Source organism: Panthera onca, chromosome C2, assembly GCF_046562875.1.
Source record: "Panthera onca isolate mPanOnc1 chromosome C2, mPanOnc1 haplotype 2, whole genome shotgun sequence".
Classification (NCBI taxonomy): domain Eukaryota; kingdom Metazoa; phylum Chordata; class Mammalia; order Carnivora; family Felidae; genus Panthera; species Panthera onca.
The window spans coordinates 129,801,034-129,815,021 of NC_138347.1; the positions used below are offsets into that span (position 1 = coordinate 129,801,034).

At 43.8% G+C, this 13,988-nt stretch overlaps 1 protein-coding gene across 5 annotated transcripts in view; it reads right to left on the reverse strand.

Moving 5' to 3' along the window:
• The window catches only part of TMEM108 (transmembrane protein 108), a 402,326-nt gene that overhangs the window by 352,499 nt on the left and 35,839 nt on the right, over window positions 1–13,988 (reverse strand). For 4 of the 5 annotated variants that reach the window (XM_060638681.3, XM_060638679.3, XM_060638682.3 and 1 more), the window contains exons 1-2: window positions 12,231–12,342; window positions 5,415–5,533 (exon numbers count right to left, since the gene is read on the reverse strand). The gene's annotated coding sequence lies outside the window, so the exon portion shown is untranslated. Of the gene's footprint in view, window positions 1–5,414; window positions 5,534–12,230; window positions 12,343–13,988 lie in introns of those variants that run through there. The other variant, XM_060638683.3, reaches the window with a different exon arrangement.

Sequence of the window (13,988 nt, forward strand, 5' to 3'; positions counted from 1 at the left end):
CTTATGTCAGAGAGACAGGCCCATGGCACTTTCTGTAACACAGAGATGCCACAGCAAGGTAAAAGTTCAGCAAGAAACACTCACAGACTGAAAAGCTCCCCAGGATGGAAAAAGTCCAAAATGCAATTCTGTTTTAAATGAGGTGAAGTCTTGTTAGAACAAGAGCATATTATCACTAAAAATAAGGGTTTCCAACAAGTAAGGTCCTTGTAGATGAAAGCACCATGCCCCGTAGAAATTCCTAGTATTGTAGACATTCCTAATATTGCTGTCCAATATGGTATCCACTAACTACATGTGGCTATGGAGCACTTGAAATGTGGCTGGCATGAATGAAGGACTGAGTTTCTAATTTAATTTTAATTCATTTAAATAAAAATAGATAAACGTGGCTAGTTGCTACTGTATTGAACAATGCAGGAAAAGGTTTAGACCATGATTTGGGAAAATGACATAAGAGATTATCGCAAAAAAATGTTACATATCTTCTGACTACCTGGAAAATACTTTCTCAGTGCACTCCCTGCCAGAGAGGGACAATTCGTAAGAAGTCACAACATAAAAAAACATCAGAAAAGAGTAGTGCTTTTAAAATGTTAGCATGCGGGGCGCCTGGGTAGCTCGGTCGGTTAAGTGTCCGACTTCAGCTCAGGTCATGATCTCGTGGTTCATGAGTTCAAGCCCCGCGTCTAGCTCTGTGCTGACAGCTCGGAGCCTGGAGCCTGTTTCCAATTCTGTGTCTCCCTCTCTCTCTCTGACTCTCCCCTGTTCATGCTCTGTCTCTCTCGGTCTCAAAAATAAATAAACGTTAAAAAAAATTTTTTTTTAATAAATAAATAATATAAAATGTTAGCATCCATCAGAATCACCTGGAGGTCTTATTTGTTGTAAATTTTGTGGATGTATCTAACAATTACAAGGGCCAGACACACAGCAAGGTGGAACTCAAACCTGCCAGGACACTCTACGTCTAATTCCTGCATTGGCCCTGTCTTGGAGTCAAAATGAGGCTTTCTATTAGAATAATGTAACTGTCTCAGGTCTAGGTCAGGGTTACCACCATTCCAACACAGTTCTAGAAGAGTATCAAAAGAACACATGTTATATTAAAATTTTTATTTATCACTCAAAGGGCATAGGTTGAAGATAAACCCTTTCCATATTTCCAAAGAAACAGAAATAAAAGGTTTTAGAATAAAAACATTTCTACAAATATTCTGTGGTCTTTTTTGTATTACCTATAAAATCTGTTCTAGGATCAGTGGTCATTTGGGAGGATATATTTCTTTTGAGGGTTGTCACTTCTTTATGTTCTTTATGTACTTATACATGAGTTACTTTAACATTAAGAGACCACCCCATGAAAAAACAATTCCTTAGATGTGGTGTATGTGTGTACACACATACGGTCACACACACAACAGAATATTACGCGGTCATAAAAAGAATTAAATCTTGGGATGCCTAAGTGGCTCAGTCAGTTAAGCATTCAACTCTTGATTTAAATTCAGGTCATGATGGGGCGCCTGGGTGGCTCGGTCGGTTAAGCAGCCGACTTCGGCTCAGGTCATGATCTCGCGGTCCGTGAGTTCGAGCCCCGTGTCGGGCTCTGTGCTGACAGCTCAGAGCCTGGAGCCCATTTCAGATTCTGTGTCTCCCTCTCTCTGACCCTCCCCTGTTCATGCTCTGTCTCTCCCTGTCTCAAAAATAAATAAAACGTTAAAAAAAAAAAAATTCAGGTCATGATCTCATGGTTTGTGAGATGGAGTCCCATATCGGGCTCCATGCTGACAGTGCAGAACTTGCTTGGGAATTTCTGTCTCCCTCTCCCTGCCCCTCTCTCTCACTCAAAATAAACAAACTTAAAAAAAAAAAAAAACTATTAAATCATTCCATTCATGACAACATGGATAGACCTAGCAGGTACTATGCTTAGCAAAATAAGTCAGACTGAGAAAGAAAAATACCCTATAATTTCACCTATATGTGGAATCTAAAAGACAAAACAAATGAATAAACAAAGCAGAATCAGACCTGTAAATACAGAGAACTGATGGTTGCCAGAGGGGAGGGAGGTGGGAAGATGGGCAAAAATGGGTGAAGGGGAGGGGGAGATACAGGCTTCCAGTAATGGAATGAAAAAGTAACAGGAATAAAAGTCACAGGATAGGGAATATGGTCAATGATATAGTAATAGCATTGTATGGTGACAGACGGTAGATACATTTGTGGTAAGCATAGCAGAACATAGAGAGAAGTTGAATCAATGTTGTACACCTGAAACTAATATAACATTCTGTGTCAACTAAAACATTTTTTTTTGAGACAGAGATAAAGAGGCGGGGTGGGAGGGAGAGGAGGAGACAGAGGGAGAAAAGAGACAGAGAGGGAGAAGAGGAGAGACAGAAGAGGAGAGAGAGGAGAGAGGGCGAGGAGGAGAGAGGAGAGAGGGCGAGGAGGAGAGAGAGAGAGGGAGAGGAGGAGGAGAGAGAGGGAGAGGAGGAGGAGAGAGAGGGAGAGGAGGAGGAGAGAGAGGGAGAGAGAGGGAGGGAGAGAGAGGGAGGGAGAGAGAGGGAGGGAGAGGAGGAGGAGAGGGAGGGAGAGGGGGAGGAGGGGGAGGGAGAGGGGGAGGAGGGGGAGGGAGAGGGGGAGGAGGGGGAGGGAGAGGGGGAGGAGGGGGAGGGAGAGGGGGAGGAGGGGGAGGGAGAGGGGGAGGGGGGAGGGGGAGGGGGAGAGGGGGGAGGGGAGGGGGAGGGGAGGGGGAGGGAGGGGGAGGGAGAGGGAGGGGGAGGGAGGGGGAGGGAGAGGGAGGGGGAGGGGGAGGGAGAGGGAGGGGGAGGGAGAGGGAGGGGGAGGGGGAGGGAGGGGGAGGGAGAGAGAGGGAGGGAGAGGGGGAGAGAGGGAGGGAGAGGGGGAGAGAGGGAGGGAGAGGGGGAGAGAGGGAGGGAGAGGGGGAGAGAGGGAGGGAGAGGGGGAGAGAGGGAGGGAGAGGGGGAGAGAGGGAGAGGAGGACAGAGACAGAGGGAAAGGAGGGGGGAGAGAGAGAGAAGAAGGGAGGGAGGGAGGGGAGGAGGAGAGAGGGGAGAGAGAGTGGGTATGCACACGAGCAGGGGAGAGGGAGAGAGAATTTTAAGCAGGCTCCACACCCAGTGCTGAGCCCAACACGGGGCTTAATCCCACAACTGTAGGATCATGACCTGAGCCAAAATCAAGAGTTGGACCCCTTAACTGACTGAGCCAACCAGGTGCCCCATTTTTTGTAAAGAAATTTCCTTGACTATTCTTCTCAATAGCCTTCTTTTTTGCCTCCTTCACTCCCCTCTTTCTTAATGTTCCAAAAAGAAAGCCTTCATTCAGAATACATTGCTGCAACAAATAGGACATGAAGCCTTAAAATAAAATCAGAATCCAGTACTGTTCATTTCCCTCACCAACAATCCTTCTCCCTTCTTCAAACTCCCAATATTCCTCAGTTAGTACTTTCACAAAGTTTAAGAGTGATCCTTGGGTCCTAGAAATTTGGGGAAACAGGCATCATTTCTTAACATTTATAGAGCCCCCAAGTAGTCACACAACAAATACTATGTACATCACTTTCTTAGGCTACTGAGTTTATTAATGCTGTATCTCTTTTACAGGTAGGGAAACTGTAGTAAAATGAAGCTAAATGATTAAAATCTAGTCCCAGAACAACAATCCCTTCAGCAGTATTACTTTAGCAGTGGTTCTCACTGCTGGCAGTTTCCTGCCCCCACCCCAAGAGGACATATGGTAACGTCCGGAGACACTTTTGACTATAGAGAGTGCTACCAGAATCTAGTGGGTAGAGGCCAAGGACCCTACCAAACATGCTACAGTGCACAGGCCAGCCCCTCCCCTACCCCACCCCCAAAGAACTGCCTGGCTCAGAGTGTCAACAGTGTTAAGGATGAGAACCCCTGCTTCGCTGGCAATTCTAGCATTACTTTCTTTGCCCCCCTAATCAATAAAGAATGGCTCCCTCTACAATTTGATCCTTGTACAGTATTTACACAGGAACATGCCAATCAAGTATTATTTCTGGCCTTCTATACTTTCTAATTACTTTAAAAATATAAGATCCATGTGAACCACAGAGGAAAATGAGGAAAGCTAGCAAAGTCTGGCTTCTTTCCTTTAAGGAGAAAACCTAGCAAAGACCAGGTGCTTGAGCTAGCAACCTCCAGGCCCTGAGCTATGGTGTGTATCTGGCTGCTCACCTGGACTTTTCTGTTGTGAAAGTGCTTTGCAACTCCCTTTTCTCTACTTTGCTTATCTCTAAGCACATGCATTATTCCAGAGCAGTAATGATGTATGCTTATGGGAATCTCCAGAGATCTACAGACCCTAATTGTCTATTTCGTTCAGTAAATTGTACTCATTACTAAGTCACGTGAGACACTGAAGGACATCAGTCTTTCTGGCTGCCCTTTGTATGAGCCTGGGTAATGGGACATTATCTGCCAAAGGCTCCACAGTATTGAATTGAGAAGCTTAAAACAACCCTCCGTCCAGTTTTTCAGCTGAGTACCTTTTTTTTTTTTTTAACCTCCTGTCTCTTTGCTAACCATCCTTAGCTCTGCTTAGATCTGTATCAATTATGATTCTTCTCTTCAAGGAGTCTGGTTTTAGTTTAAGCTCTTGAAGCCATGAAACTCAGAAAAGTTATGACATTCTTTCAACTTATCCTTCCTGGACCTCCACCTGTACTCTGAGAAGGGCACACCAAACAGTATGTTTCTCCCTCTGGTCTTAAAAATCTTCAGCACAAATGAAAATCTAAAGCCAGCTCTGAGTTTAATGCTCCCAATGCCCGTATCCATTATACTTAGTACTGCAAAGAGAGGAGAGAATGGACACATGACTTCCAGTGACAATGGATAAAATAACATGGAACAGGTAGAACCACCTGCTAGCTATTATCCACCAAAGTGGGAATCATTAACTCTGTGATAAGTGGTTTCCTTCCTGGGGAAAAAAATTAATGAAGGAAAAGTTAAGCACAGTAAGCCATGGAAGAAGAGGATGCTTGGAGAGAGAACTATATGCAGCAGAACATGAGGATACAACTATAAGAAAAAGGCCATTAGGCCTGGTTCCCTTCTCTACAGCATTTATCAGGAAGGTCAACCAGCTCCTCCCATGTAAATCACATCCCATACAAACTCACTGAAAATTCCTGCATTAAGATATTTCCATGCATAACTTCCATCCCATCACCCTATTGAATTTTGTCTTCATAATTGTTGATTTCCATGGTGTCTGTTAGTTGAATCAATATAGGCTTTGGGAAACTTTCACAGAGTACCTCATTGTACTGACTCCAAGAAGCTACTGAGACCAGAGCCTCTATGACAGTAAACCCAGGAAAATGGCAGAGAATGCCTTTGACTTACCCTGGAGTAGAGGGTGAGAGAGCCTTCAAACACACTTACATCCTCATAACCCATCAGCTCTGCTGCTTTTCATCACTCACTCACTTCTGCATATTGGACCACCACTGATCGATCACCAACTGTCAAAGACAAAAAGTAAAAGAATGAATTAGGCCACAAGTTCCATAACTTCAAGTCCAGAGTCACTGCTCAAGTAAATTTGTGAGTAGCCTAAGTGTTTAACATATAGACGCAAACACATATAATGGCTCAAGCTCAATAAAAGTTTATCTCTGGTTCCCATATACATACTGAACAGGTGAACAGGTCAGTGGAGTGGCTCTCCCTCATGCCGTGATCCAGGCACCAAGGCTAATGAATGTCCTGCCACCTTTTTTAAAACTAAATTTCCAAGCTTGCCCTAAGAATCCTCTCCATTCCAACCAGTCAGGCATGGAAAACAGCATGGAAGCTCACATAGGCATTCTCTTTATGTGTTCCCCCCCACTCCCCCCCATAAGTGGACTGCAACACTACTGCACTTCCATTCAGGTTCTAGTGGCTACAATCAGTAACATAGCCACACCTAAGCCAATGGCTGCTGGGCAGCTAATAGTTACTATCCATCATACAGGGGCTGGCTCCAGCCCAACCAAGATGACAGTGTTATGTCTGGTGTAGAGAGTTCTGGGTAAGACACTTGGCTTAGTTAGTTAACTGAATCTTGGTTCCTTGTTTGTTTGTTTGTTTGTTTGTTTATTTATTTATTTTAGCTGTAAAATACCTCCTTCCTCACAGGGTCAATGTAAGACTCAAAATGAGACAAAGCAGCACTTCCCAGACTTTAACATGCACACATAACACCTGGCCTCCTTGATGAAATGCAGATTCCAATTCAGTAGGTCCTGCATGAAGCCTGAGAATCTGCATTTCCCACAAACTCCCCGATGATACCAGTGCTGCTGTTCTCTGACTACACTTTAAGTAAAAAGAAGATAAAGAGAGTATTTTTGTAAGCCAAAAAGTAATTTGCAGATATCAAGAATTATCTTGGCACTAACTTGATTATAACTCCCAACTAGCTAGCACTTTTAGGATAGGTTTAGTCTAGGTACCATATAAAATTTCATAGAGTCACAGGATTTTGGAAATGAAAAGAATTTAAGTGGTCACTGTTCTCTCTTATTTTCCAGAAAAGGAAATAAACTCAGAGATGTCAATACTGCCCCCCAAATCTCACAATAAATTAGGGTGCTGGAAAAAGAATGCAGAAATTTTTTACTTTTTTCTATTATTACATAAACTCAACTGATAACCTGAGAAACAAAGGGTAATTTTTATTCTTCTGCTAAAGCAATAACAGATACTATTCTAGCCCATACCCAAAAAGGTACCAGAAGGTAGCATTCACCAGTTTGGATCACCATGGTACTAAATGTAGGCAAGGTGTCATGGAAAAGACATCAAGAGATTTTCAAACAGACGTTCTTCCAAATGTAGTGATCTTCAAAGTTATGTTTCACATGTCCAAAATATGAACACAAATTAATTTCTACATACTCCCTGGCAAAAAACAAAAAGATTTTCAATATATACAGACTGGGTCACTATTATTTGGGGAACAATTAGCAAAAGAGAATTGGGGGCTGCAAATAGAAAAGAGAAAAAAATAATTAGCCAAGAAGCAGCAGTTTCTATGATAAACCCTAAAGATAAATAAAGGAATCTCAAGATTTTTTTTAAATCCCTGTCATGTATGTTATTTTTGAACCTCTGAGATCATGGGGAGTCCTAGGAGCTTATAGTAAAAAATAGTGAAACATAGGACTTCAGAAGCGAAAAATAGAAGTCAAAAACCCCCAAGTTACAAGTCAGAAAAGTACTATCTTGAAATCAAATCAGATAGGCAGGGGTGGGGTGGGTGGGGAGAGAACCCTCTTACAATGCATGTTATCTTCAATGAAGCAACATGAATATCAAAGTGTGTTGATATTGAAATCACAAGGGAGTACTTATTGAGCAAGCAACGATAAATGGAAATCAATACTTGCACATCCATTATTAATTCAACATGAACAAAATACTACTAGCATCTTCATTCAGTGAGCAATTTTAAACATTTTAATAAAGGTAAAATGTTCTAAGAACTTCCGTAAGTTTACTTTTGTATGCTACCCACCCTGTCCCCCCGCCCCCAATCCTCATCCACCTAGTGTCTTTAGCTCCTCAAATATTCTCTCATACTGACAATTTTCCACAACCTATTCTAGACTCTAGAATTTTTACCCTATTTTTGTGCCATGGATTCCACTCCCCACTCCCCTGGCCTTAACAGTCTATTGAAGCCTAAGAAACTCCTTCTCAGAATAATGTGCTAAATGTATAAGATAAAATATATAAGATTATGAAAGATGTCCATCATACGGAAATACTTTTTCCACAGAGCACTCAGAATTCCATGAACCTAATATAAGACTATATAATGGGGAGTGACTCTTCTAGGATGATGAAAGTTTTTTCTTATAGGAAACAGCATGCAAAAAAGTTTTAAAAACCCAAAGATGCACATAAAGAATATTGCTGAGGATCAGTCAGTGAGGAAAAGAACAGCTGCAAAGAAAAGCCTGACCTTGAATTTCTACCCCAACTCAATGTTATTCATGCTGTGGCTTTAAAATGCCACATTAAGGAATTACTCAGAGAATTTTCTTGGCTCCAGCCCTGTAGACACAGCATATTCTGAGTCCTGATGGCAAGTGGAGAAAGGCAACACTGAAGAAGTGAAGACGGAGAGGGGTCTGAGCTCAGGTCCTAGTTCTCTACCACTAACTAGTTCTATCACTTAGTTCTTATTTGAAACTCTCTGCCTATAAAATGAGAAAGTTGAGTTAAACCACCTTTAGGGTTTCTTCCAACTCTGAATTATTAGGATTTTAAGACAATGCATAATCATTTCTCTGGGAAGAAGTATTAGTGAGATTTCTTTTTGCCCTAGGCTCACAGTATGAAATTACCTTCTGTAAGAGAATTTTTCAGAGGCTTCAGAAATACCTTATGGGAGTCACCGTGCCACAGAATTTAAGACTGGAAGAGATTTTCACAGACACACACCACCTCAGCAATCCCAGTGATCGGGCAAGAAAACGGAGGCTCAGAAAGGCAAAGATTTATTTGAGGTCACATAATGAAGCAAAAGACTGTTGTGACTACCGCCATCTAGCACCAGCAGGATTTCAGGATTCGGCATTGGTAGTAAAGACCAGCTAATCAGCTCTCTTGGAGACAGAAATAAACCTCAAATAAGCTGAGCCACAGGAAGGGAACTGCACGAGGAAGCAGGTGACTGGGGTAATGACACCCAGAGGCAGCATCCTGCAGCTCAAGCAGGGTCAAAACGGAGGCTCCCATATACATTATAACCTCACTGTCAACAGCACTCTCCTCTTTCAAATATGGCTACAAACTCCATCTCAAAGAACAATCAGTAACAAAGAAAGAATAGCTATTTCAAAACAGGGGAATGGATAAGTGAACCCTGGCTAATAAGGTTAATAAAACCAAAATTCAAGATTTGGAATAATGTAATCTTGAAAGAAGAGCACTAGCTAAGAAAACCTTAAAATATTTGTTAGGAATTTCTAAGTTTTGGAAGAAACTGATTCAGAGTAACTTTGACCTACCTTCTGTGGACAGCCCTGAAGTACAGTAACTTAACCACCACTGTTTAACTAATACTCTCACCACTATCTTTACAGCATGTAATTACTGGATATTCATCAGGTTTAAAAGTTACATGTATATTTCCATAGTCCTATCCATGTGTGTAAACTAGCTTTATATGCAAAGAATTAGAAATTATTAAATTTTGGGGAATTTTGATTGAATCATAATTTCAACCTCACGTTCAATTAACCAAAACGTATGCCAAGAGCTTTTAAACCCTACGATACAATGCTTAATTGTCAGTTTACCCTCTGCCCTTTCTCCTACACATCACCAGCAAATTGTACCCATTCCTCAATCCCCGTAACACACATTATTCCCACCTAATATAAACAGTTCTGGCCTTGAGAACTTTTTTTTTTTTTTAGATTCTTTTTGACAGCTGACACAGCCTTTCACAATCTGGAGGCGACGCACCATTGGTTTGCCAGCTCTGTGTTTCATCTCCTCCAGGAATTCCAGAGACAGCAGTGCCATCTACTGGTAGGGAGGGCACAACTTATTTCTGGAAGCCTATGGGTGACAGGAGCCAAGGACCTGAAAGAATGGCAGGCTAGATTTGTGTCTTTGTGAGCCTTTCTTTTCTAGAGCATGTAACGAACCTAACTGATGCTTACAACCTGAGAAGCGGAACCTCCACAGGAGTCTCCATCACGAAAGGCAGGTCCTGTGGAAGCCATATACAGCCCAGCCAGGCTAGCCAATAATGAGCTCTGCCTGGAAATGCCTCCTCAAGGCTCTAAGGCAAGCAGTGGAGCCTCACTGAATTAAACATTTCCTCCAGTGCTTCTGTATCAGATGATCTCACCCATGCCCCACCTGTGGCAATGTTATCCAGCTGTATCTTGTAGCACAGGTCTTAGGGAAGATGCTCAGACCCCTCTCAATGTGAAGGCTCTTATGTTTACACAATGTGACACAGATCCTGTGCAAAGGACACGATTGCTTAGGTATGCAGGTCGGACTCTAATCTCTCTCATTTGCTCTCCATCCTCCCCGCTCTTGACCCAGAGGACAGAAATGACAGAAATGAAATGATTTTGTGGTTGCGTGGAAAGCAACATTAGTGGGCTTTCATTGAATCAGAAAATAAAACCTTGTCTTGCAGGTCACTGAGGCACACTGCTTCCCTCAAGATGAACTAAGCCAGCCCATCTCCCTCTTTTCCCTAGGATAAGCCTATAAATGTTTCTCTACCTTTTTAAAACCACTGCCTCTCCGCCAAAGGCTAAATGTAAACATAGTGTGACCTTTATCTGATTTACATAAATGCCATTTTTCTAAACATAAAAGCACATCTTTTCAAACTATACCACCTACTCCACCTTCAGAATTCCTTCTCCCCACCATCACATGCCACCTAAAAAAAAAAAAAAAAAAACACTGACAAATTTAATTATTCCCACTAATTATACTTTATATTCCAATCTATCAGGTGATGATCTATATTCACTTTACTAGGGTCATTTGTTACATCCCCCCAAAGCTTTGCAGCAACCTCTTTTACTTCCATTCACCTCAGACAACCATCAAAAAGTTGATTTGCTGCAGCTGATAAATGTCCTGATTTCCCCTAACAAATTTAAGTGTTCCCTCTTCAATTTGTTTTAACTTGCCAAGTAAATTGATTTCTTAGCAAGTGCAGGCACTTCACAGGCATGATGCGAGTCTTAGATGTTTGAAGCATTGCACTGTTTCCTGAAGAAACAAAACTTTGCATGGGGGAAGGTAAGAGTAATGAAAGGGCTTTGAAACAGCATGTCTCCAAGGAGTCAGGGAGACAGATTCTCATCCAGCTCACGCCAGAATAAGTTCGAAATAGATCACGGTGAAACTCCAGCATATGGTAAAAATCCTAATGACCGATGAGCCATTTACCAAGTAGACTACAAGATACATCCAACAAATTAGTGGAAAACTGAAGGGACTTTTAATATTTCATCATAAGATAGACAGTATGGCCTTGCTATTACAGGTCTGGGGAAATGGAGTAGGAAACCAGATGTGTTGCACACAACCGCCTCCCCCTTTTAAAGTAGGACTTAAAGGAGACATCCCTCCAGCCCCAACACACAAACCGTTTTGGCATCCAAATGGTCTTTAAACAGGCACTTTTCAAAGAATTGAGGTCTGAACAGGTGTAATTTACACCATGCCTTCCCTTCTCCCTACAGGCCATTAACACGCTTAAAATAATTACTCTCTCCAGCAGCCCAGAAAGACCTCAGTTTACAGAGATAATCCCCCCCACCCCACACACACACACCCCAAATCCCTATCTTCTTGAAGGAGAATCTCACTGTGACGGTCTGGTCTGCAGTTCACTGCAGGCATTTCCCTCCTCACAGTTTACCAGTCATCAGTTTCGCTGTATCTATAATTCCTTAATGTAACCTCTTATTTAGACCAGCGCCCAACTGCTTTAAAATTTTTTTCTCACCCCTTAACGAAAACCTAGGTTCCCTCGGCAGGCTGAAAGCGTTCAGTTTCGATGCAACTCTGGGGTGCGAGCTGGCGTGCAGGTCCGGAGAGCCTTCTACCAGCAACACTTGGGCTCGGTCCACCGGTCAAGCCCCCCACCCCCGCCCGCACAGCTGCGCTAGGAATTCGGCTTGCTCGCCGCCGGATTAGTTCGAGTCCCGCCGCTTGGCTAAAGTGACACATTTTTTTTTTTTTTTCCTTTCCTTCTCACATGTGACAGGTCCCACTGCATTAAAGCCATCTTCTCCCAGGCCCCAGCCCAAGTCCGGCGTCCGTGATGCCCCCGCCCCACCACGCTCACTCTTTACCTGGGGAGGGGGCCGATACCAGCATCCCTCCAGGCGGGAAACAAAGGCAGAGACGAAGCTGCCAGGTGGGCAACTCCCCTCGGGCGGACTCGTCACCATGGTGAGGGGGCTGGGAAGGTGCATTTGGAGGGTAGGAAAAGGGAAAAAGGGAAACCGAGGCACCAACGGGCATGGCTGAGCCCGAGTCTGCATCCTACCCGGAGCAGAGCTCCTGGGGAGGGCGGACCCCAGACTTCTCCCTCCACCTCGCCCAGCCCTGCCCTGGCCACCCGCTGGTCCGCACCAGCCGCTGAGGGGCAGAGGGCCGCCCCGCAGCTGCGCTTACCTCAGGAGAAGCACTCCGGCTCCCTCCGACGGCTCCGGAGAAAGCCCCGCCGCTCGCGCACGCGCACTCGCGCTCTCGTGCCTTCGCGCCCCCGCGCGCGCCTCTCCGTCCCGGCTCAGGCCCGCCCCGACACTGGCCGTCAGAGTCCGCGAGAGCCAATCAGGTTACAGGAAAGTCCCCCCGCCTATCACGTGGCCTGACCAGCCAATCACCAAATTGCCCTCGGCAACACCCGCTCCGATGTCCCTGGGGGTTCGGTTGCTACCGTGCGGAGCCGGTGCGAAGCGGGCACAAAGGGCTGGATTTGTTTTCCGGAGCTGTTTTTGCTCAATGAATGAATTAATACATCAATTGATATCTGAAATTCTAAATATGAATAGCTATCCCCTGGGTATCTTGTTAAAGAGGATTCAGATCCAGTAAATTTGTGATGGAAAACTGATACTCTGCCTTTCTAACCAGCTCTAGATGGTGATGATGATGCTCCTGATCTGAGGACTACGCTTTGAGTAGCAAGATTTTAAGGGCACCTGTGAGAAAATGGTTATAGCCCTTGTTCCATGTTATGTGAAAGTTCCACGACCTTTTCCTTTCACCAGTGATAGAAAGCATTCCAGGGACTGAGTAAACATGGGGTGTTCTGGTGACACTCATAATTTGGGCACCGGCTGAGGGAAGGTGTATTTAATTCCCATATCACCTACCCCTAGACAGTGGGGCAGTGATCTGTGCCAACTTGATGGTTAGAGTGTGGAAACTAGAAGTGGGGACTGAATGCTCCCAGCAGAGAACACTAGGTCTACTTTCATTCTAAAGTATTCAGCAGGTGTGTCTCAATGTGACTGTGCTAAACCCTTAGAGAAGTGACAGAAATAATTTTTGCTTTCTGGAAATTTACATTCTGTCATGGAACTATATAGACAAGCTCAGGAAGAAGCATATAGGAAAAACATTCAGGGTACTAATGGTCTCAGCATCTTGGACGATTCAGGCATAAGCCAGAGGTGTTGTAAAATAAATCTCCTACCATAGGGATCTTAAAAATTGCCCAGACGTCCTTCTGTCAGTAATATCAGAGTCTGGAAGTGAGGAAGTCCTGTGCCTCCACCATCTCTCAAAACTTTACCTGAACCTAAATGTGTTCAGACTTGTCAGCTAGAACCTTTGTTGTTCAGCATAGTCAAGCTCACATTACCCAATAGAGTACCAAGGTGATTCAAAGCCCTAAGTGCTAAATTCTTCAAAACCCTCTTTCCGCAGCTCTTCAGACCAGATGGTATGACACTGCTTCAAGCAGTTTTCTGTCACTGTTTATCAAGAAGATCAAACTGCCACTTAGAGAAAACTTCACCTTTGTCAGTGTGTCTGTCTTGGGCTTATCAACCCGGGAAATAAAGCCCCCTGAGCAATCTTAGACACTATTCATCACAGTATGTGTATCAGAGATGGCTTGGCACAAAATCCAGAGTTTCATGGAATACATTGAACCTAGAACAACAATGGTTCTAGCTATACCAACAGTAAAGAAATGTCCAATCAAGAAGATTATGTTGGAAAGTCTCAAAGTTTCTTTTGCTATCATTAAACCACTGGATCTCAAGCCTAGCTGCACAGTAAAACTTTTAAGGAAATAGGTTTTTGGGCCATATGCTTAGAGATTCTGATTGGGGTAAGGAGGGCAGCCTCAGCAACTGGAGGTTCTAAAAGATCTACAGGTGGTTTGTACCCAGGCTTGCCTGAGAATACCTGCATAAGCTG